This window comes from Triticum aestivum, chromosome 3B, assembly GCF_018294505.1.
Source record: "Triticum aestivum cultivar Chinese Spring chromosome 3B, IWGSC CS RefSeq v2.1, whole genome shotgun sequence".
NCBI lineage: Eukaryota > Viridiplantae > Streptophyta > Magnoliopsida > Poales > Poaceae > Triticum > Triticum aestivum.
Window position 1 is genome coordinate 835889953 of NC_057801.1, and position 7904 is coordinate 835897856.

Here is a 7904-nt window from a genome sequence, read left to right on the forward strand (position 1 = left end):
AAACACAACCCGAGGCCAGAAAATTACTCCTTTTTGACACCGCCATGTGTAAGCCCGACCCAAACACAACCCGAGGCCAGAAAGTTACTCCTTTTCGACACCCTACATGTAAGCCTGACCCAAACACAACCTGAGGCCTGAAAATTGCAACTTTTCGACAACACAATGTGTAAGCCCGACCAGAACACAACCCGATGCCTGAAAATTACTCCTTTTCGACACCACTGTCGGTGTCAAAACTGGCGGATCTCGGGTAGGGTGTCCCGATCTGTGGGTCTAAGGCTAATGTTAAAAGGAGGTAAGGGACACAATGTTTACCCAGGTTCGGGCCCTCTCGATGGAGGTAAAACCCTACTTCCTGCTTGATTGATATTGATGACATGAGTGTTACAAGAGTTGATCTACCACGAGATCGTAGAGGCTAAACCCTAGAAGCTAGCCTATGATGATTATGAATGTTGTGATCGTCCTCATACGGACCGAACTCTCCGGTTTATATAGACATCGGACAGGGCTAGGGTTTACATGGAGTCGGTTACAAGGAAGGGAATACAATATCTGAATCGCCAAGCTTGTCTTCCACGCAAAGGAGAGTCCCATCCGGTCACAGGATGAAGTCTTGAGTCTTGTATCTTCATACTCCAACAGTCCGACCAAAGTATATAGTCCGGCTGTCTGGATACCCCCTAATCCATGACTCCCTCAGTAGCCCCTGAACCAGGCTTCAATGACGATGAGTCTGGCATTGCAAGGCGGGTTCCATCTCCGAATACTCCAAAGTATTTATTGTAACGAGCGGTGTCCGGCTTCCCATCAATGTTGTACTCCTCGGCTTCTATGCTTCAATAATGACCACCTCCACGTGTCGAGCAAATACGAGGAGCCAGGGCATTTTTGTATTTGCCTCCTCGGTCCTGCAAGCAAAACCATCTATTTGAAGGGACGGGGATTCTCATATCCAAACTCCATCCTCTTCCCTTGAGCGAGCACCCTACAGAGCGCGCCCAGAAAGAATCATTCCAACATGTAGGTCGTCGCACCTCCTCCTCTCGTTCCCGTAGCTCTAGGCCAGGTGACTGGGAAGAATGCTCTGTTCCTCAAAACCGCTTAATAGAGCTGCAGACCTAGGGGTTTCTTCCACCAGCGTTCATGGTCCCCGTCCGAGCCGGACTAGCCACCTATAATGGCGGGGACCAAGCGGAGAGATCTCCTAATCCATCCCCGGGGGAGCGAATATGCCTCATCCCGCATCTGCTAAGAGGCATCGGGTTTCCAATCCACCCATTCCTTCGTGGGCTCCTGGAGTTCTACGGCCTCCAATTGCACAACTTCACCCCTGCCTCCGTGCTGCACATAGCAGGATACGTCGCACTTTGCAAACTATTTCTGGGCTGCCAGGCTCATTTCGGGTTATTGAAGAAGTTGTTTTGCCTCGTCCCTCACAACTAGGGGGAATCCGTATATCAAGTGGGCGGAGCAGAAGTATGGCGCGTCGCCGAGAACGGATACCTATCCGGTACTCCCAAGAAGGCACCGGAGAACTGGCCCTCGGAGTGGTTTTATGTCGATGACGTTGCCCTTTCGGATCCAGTCTCGACAGGTCTCCCTGAGTTCAGTAATGCTCCGCCGAAGGCACACCAAAGTTGGCTCCCTCGGGGCTCCGAGGAGGAGGGTAGCAAAGAAGTATACTTCCTGATGAACAGGATAAAGTTACTGGCCAAATCAGGACTGACAATAGTCGAGGTTATGGTAATATGAATAATGCGGGGAGTGCAACCGCTTCAGTATCGGGGGAAGCCCATGTGGCACTACAACGGGAAAGATGATGCCACCCGCTGTAGTCGTAAGGGTCCGGACTCCGCCACTGCTCTGGCAAGAATATTATCCGATTTGTATAAAGGAGAAGAAGAACAATTCCTTCATATTAAACCGCGGGATGGGTTTTCTATGTACAACCCCCCAAGTTGGGTAAGTTGTCACTCTTCCCCCCGCTTCATTTATTCTGGCGTCCTTCGTCAAGTTTATTTACCTCGATATTTCTGAGCAGGAACTGAGGAGGGCCGTAGAAGGATTCTCCAGCCCCTCCCCGCAGCCAGAGGACCCTGGAAGGGCCTGCGATTCGGGACTCGAAGAAGACCCGGATATTACTGTGGAGCTCGTCAACGGGACATTTTATCAGGCGAGCTGCGATGGTGCCTCAGTGGCTATTATTGCCGATTATCACGGACTGCTACCTGCATCACATGTAAGCAAAGCTAGAAAACCCTATCCTTTGAAGAGGAATCCTTTGTGATGTCATGCCTTATGCCTGGAATATCGTATTTTTGTAGAGACGACAATCGGAACGCGGCACCGAGCCCCTAGGGGCTCGTCGGCAAAGGGCGTCCGAATCCGGCAGGTTTAAGAGGAAGGCGGTCAGGGCCGAAATGCCACTACAGAGGTATGGTAAAAGCCTGCTCTGTGATTATTGTGTCTGAAATGTGACAGCGTCCTTGGTGTCCTGGCAGAACGAGGAGTAGCCGGACTATACCGGGAATCCTGCCAATCACACCTCCACCAGCCGGATTCCAGGACCAGCTTCGAGGGAGGAAGCGGACACGGGGCCGATGCCGAATTGTCCTCCAACAAAGGATGCAGATATGCTCTCCGCCACGAATTCCAAAGTAGAGAGTGCTATGAATCACCAGCGTCGACGGGCCGTACTTTGCAACAACATCTTTTCCGAAGAGGCATTTAATGCCTTCAATTCGGGAGATGCATATATCCGAGTTGCTCAGGGCGGGCTTGCCCGTGCGATGGACTAGTATGCCAAAGACATACGGGTAAGAAAATTTGATAGGCATGTATAGCAGTAGCCCCTGGGACTTGAAACGGTTGGAACAACTATTTTAAGGATCAATTCATGCACAGGTCCTTGTAGATAAGAATGAACAATTGTCTCAAGAGCTGGAGGAGTGCAAGACCCAGCTGAGGGCCACGGTTGCCAAGCTAGAGGAATCCCAGAAGGCCTCATTTGGTAACATTTGTCTCAATTATTTGGAAGTGTACCAGTTAGTAAGTGGCTTGTATGATAAGTCTAACAGAAAATTCTGCAGACAATCCCGGGGTGAATCCAGAGGTCGTAGGAGGTGACGAGTCACATCTCCAAAGGCAGCTAAAAGCCGGCGAGCGTATTCTTACGCAGGTTAAGTAGGAGAAGAACAATCTTCAAGATGCCAATGTTCGGCTGGGTGTCGAATTAGGAGATGTTCGCGCTCAGCTGGCGGACTCCGTGAAGGAGAACAGAAGGCTTCATCGCGGCATTTATGGTAAGTGCCTAGATGAACTGTAGTACAACTTGGCGAGGAAGCATTTTGAAAGAGTTTATATCTGTAGGTATGCTGTCGGGCCGTCCTGAAGAGGAGATGCCCGCGTCCGCAGGTGATCTACTGCAAGACCTCTCACAACTGCATGAGCGAGCTCGGCAGGTGATGCAGGGTATTGCCCAGGCCTTGTGGCCATCCATTTCTCTGCCAAAAGGCATGGGGGAGCTCTTGGATGTGCTCCAAGGAGCACAGCGGCGCTTCCGATTGTGGAAGATGTCAGCCTGCCGGCAAGGTGCAAGAGAAGCCTGGGCCATGGTGAAGACGCGCTACACCAAGCTGGACCCGAACCATATGGCCGAAGTTGGACCGGCGGGGCCAGATGGGCAAGAAATTCCCATGAGTCTGGTGTATGACCAGCTAGCGTTAGCCGCAAAGTATTCCCAATAGGATTGTAAGCTAGATAGCCTGTTGGATGGTATAAAGGAAGAATATAGTCACTCCAAGTGACTATGTAATTCAATGGACATATGTAGTCCCTAGCCAGATTAAAATCATTTGTCATGGCGGAACTTTTCGCTTCAGCCCCCGGATCCGATAGTCCGGGGTGTATCCGAATACCCACTCAGTTATGCAGAACCGGGGTATGCATGGAAATCAGGCGTAGGGGTCATAAGTGCTTGAACAGACAAGTGCCCAACTAGTTATGTTATATTACATGGATAGTAAGAAACATCTTCCAGGGAGAATAGTTCCGTTAGGGGTTCCTTTCCCTAGGAGCGCATGCATCAATTTACATGTCCGAACTGCGAACAGAGACGCGGGATAAAAACTTCTAGGGGTTCACGTTGTAATAAACTAAAAAGAACATCTTTTGTCCACCGACCGAATATTCCCTTAAGAACGCTAGCTTTCGGCTTCACCCAGTCTGAGGTACACATCCGGCTCAACCGACAGTACCAATCACAGAGGTACTCCCCTTATGCCCTAGCCGAATTAACGAGAACGTAGGGCATAAATACAAGAGCCAGGTAACCCAGCATGGCCACATCTTAAGTCATACCAATTCATATAATGGTGAAGAAAAGGCACATATGGAAAAAGAACACATATGTGATAGGCAAGAAGTCATGGAAGCAATTATTTTTAGCTTCCGTATAGGAAGCCCCTAGGTATAACTTACACACATAGTGTGGTCGGAGCGATCTGAGCATCCGCACTATATTAAGTAATTTGTGTGAAGAATGAAAGAGAACGAGAAAGGAAAAAGGGAGAGGAACATAATGAAAGAGGAGTGGTAAGGAGACGAACACTGAGTTCGGCGTTTAGGTGTAGAATCTCCGGAGCCTGGCTGCGTCCATGGGTTTGGCTCGAGTCTGTTATCGGATGCATTACGCAGGCGGTACACTCCTCCGGTGAGAACCTTGTCAATAACAAAGCGACCCTCCCACTTAGGTTTGAGCTTGTCCTTCTTCTTCTCCGATAGGCGTCGAGCGAGTTTGCCAATATTATAAGTTTTGGCTCACACTTCTCTGCTTTGGTACCGTCGAGCCTGCTGCTGATAGAATGGGGAACGGGCCTTTGCGATGTCGCGCTCCTTCTCCAGGGCATCTAAGTTGTCTTGCCGGTCTAGCTCGGCTTCCTTCTCTTCGTACATGCATACACGAGGTGAATCATGTATTATATCGCAGGGTAATACTGCTTCTGCGCCGTATACCATGAAAATGGTGTGTATCCGGTGGTGCGATTCGGCGTGGTCCGCAGCTTCCAGAGTACGGAGTCGAGCTCCTCGACCCAGTACGTGTCCGATTCTGTTAGGGAAAGCACTAGTCTGGGTTTGATGCCGCTCATGATGAGACCGTTTGCACGTTCGACCTGGCCGTTTGTTTGGGGATGGTAGACGGAGGCGTAATCGAGCTTAATGCCCATGTTGTCGCACCAGGTTTTCACTTCATCGGCTGTGAAGTTTGAGCCATTGTCAGTGATAATGCTGTGGGGGACGTCGTATCGGTGTACGACCCCAGATATGAAGTCTATCACTGGTCCGGATTCGGCCGTTTTGACTGGTTTGGCTTCTATCCATTTGGTGAACTTGTCCACCATGACCAATAAGTATTTTTTTCTTATGGCTTCCCCATTTAAGGGGTCCGATCATATCCAGCCCCCAGACCGCAAAGGGCCAAGTGATGGGGATTGTTTATAGAGCGGTAGGGGGCATGTGGCTCTGATTGGCAAAGAACCGACGAAGTGTTGAACAAGGTCTTGTGCGTCTGCTCGGGCTGTAGGCCAATAAAAGCCTGTGTGGAATGCCTTGCTGACAAGTGCCCGAGCCGCAGCGTGGTGTCCGCCAAGTCCGGCATGGATTTTGGCCAAGAGCTTCCGCCCTTCCTCTTCGTAGATGCATCATTGGAGCACTCCAATCGTGATTTTCTTATAGAGTTCCCCCTCGTGGACCTTGTAGGCTTTGGAACGCCGCATGATGCAACGTGCCTCATTTTGGTCCTCGGGGAGCTCCTGCCTGTTTAGGTAGGCCAAGAAAGGCTCAGTGAGTCGTGTCCTGCGGTGGCGTCGATGATTTGGTCGATGCGAGGGAGGGGGGAGGGATCCTTGGGGCAAGCCTTGTTGAGGTCTTTGAAGTCGACGCATAGGCGCCAGGATTTGTCCTTCTTCGGTACCATTACCAGGTTTGCCAGCCAGTCCGGATGCTTGATATCTCTGATGAATCCGGCCTCAAGTATAGCTTGGCTAGCTCTTCTCCCATGGCTTGCCGTTTAGGTTCTGAGAAGCGCCTAAGAGTCTGTTTGACTGGCTTATATCCTTTCAGTATGTTGAGGCTGTGTTCGGCCAGATCGCGTGGGATGCCCGACATGTCAGAAGGATTCCAGGCAAAAATGTCCCAATTCTCGCGTAGGAATTCGCGTAGTGCGGCGTCCATTATGGGGCTCAACTGTGTCCCGATTGAAGCTGTCTTCGTGGGGTCCGTTGGATGGACCTGGAATTTGACTATCTCGTCTGCGGGTTTAAATTATGTGGACTTGGGTTGTTTGTCGAGTATCACGTCGTCCCTGTCCACTGTGGTGCGCAGCGTTGTTAGTTCTTCGGCCGCTAGGGCTTTAGATAATGCCTTGAGGGCAAGTGCTGCAGTTTTCTTTTTGGCGCAGAGTGCGACGTCCGGGTCACTGGCTAGAGTGATGATTCCATTGGGTCCGGGCATTTTAAGCTTCATGTATCCATAATGGGGTATAGCTTGAAAGCTTGCAAATGCGTCCCGCCCTAAAAGGGCGTGGTATCCGCTGCTGAAAGGTGAAGGAAATATCCCCTAGAGGCAATAATAAAGTTATTATTTATTTCCTTATTTTCATGATAAATGTTTATTATTCATGCTAGAATTGTATTAACCGGAAACATGATACATGTGTGAATACATAGACAAACATATAGTCACTAGTATGCCTCTACTTGACTAGCTCATTAATCAAAGATGGTTATGTTTCCTAACCATAGACATGTGTTGTCATTTGATTAATGGGATCACATCATTAGGAGAATGATGTGATTGACATGACCCATTCCGTTAGCCTAGCACTTGATCATTTAGTATGTTGCTATTGCTTTCTTCATGACTTATACATGTTCCTGTAACTATGAGATTATGCAACTCCCATTTACCGAAGGAACACTTTGGGTGCTACCAAACGTCACAACGTAACTGGGTGATTATAAAGGAGTACTACAGGTGTCTCCAAAGGTACATGTTGGGTTGGCGTATTTCGAGATTAGGTTTTGTCACTCCGATTGTCGGAGAGGTATCTCTGGCCCTCTCGGTAATGCACATCACTATAAGCCTTGCAAGCAATGTGACTATGAGTTAGTTACGGGATGATGCATTATGTAACGAGTAAAGAGACTTGCCGGTAACGAGATTGAACTAGGTATTGGATACCGACGATCGAATCTCGGGCAAGTAAAATACCGATGACAAAGGGAACAACGTATGTTGTTATGCAGTTTGACCGATAAAGATCTTCGTAGAATATATAGGAGCCAATATGAGCATCCAGGTTCCGCTATCGGTTATTGACCAAGAATAGTTCTAGGTCATGTCTACATAGTTCTCGAACATGTAGGGTCCGCACGCTTAAGGTTTCGATGACAGTTATATTATGAGTTTATGGGTTTCGATGTGCCGAAGGAGTTCGGAGTCCCGGATGAGATCGGGACATGACGAGGAGTCTCGAAATGGTCGAGACGTAAAGATCGATATATTGGACGACTATATTCAGAGTTTGGAAATGTTCCGAGTGATTCGGGTATTTTCGGGGGTACCGGGGAGTTACGGGAATATGAGGAAGAAGCAATGGGCCTCATGGGCCAAGTGGTGGAAGAGAAGAGGCAGGGCGCGCGGCCCCCCTAGCCCAAACCGAATTGGACTAGGGGGCCGGCCCCCCTTTCCTCCTTTTCCTCCCTCTCCTTCCTTCTCCTTCTCCTTCCCTTCCTTCCCCTCTCCTAGTTGGACTAGGAAAGGAGGGATTCCTACTCCCGGTGGGAGTAGGACTCCTCCCTGGCGCGCCCTCCCTTGGCCGGCCTCCCCCTCCCCCTTGC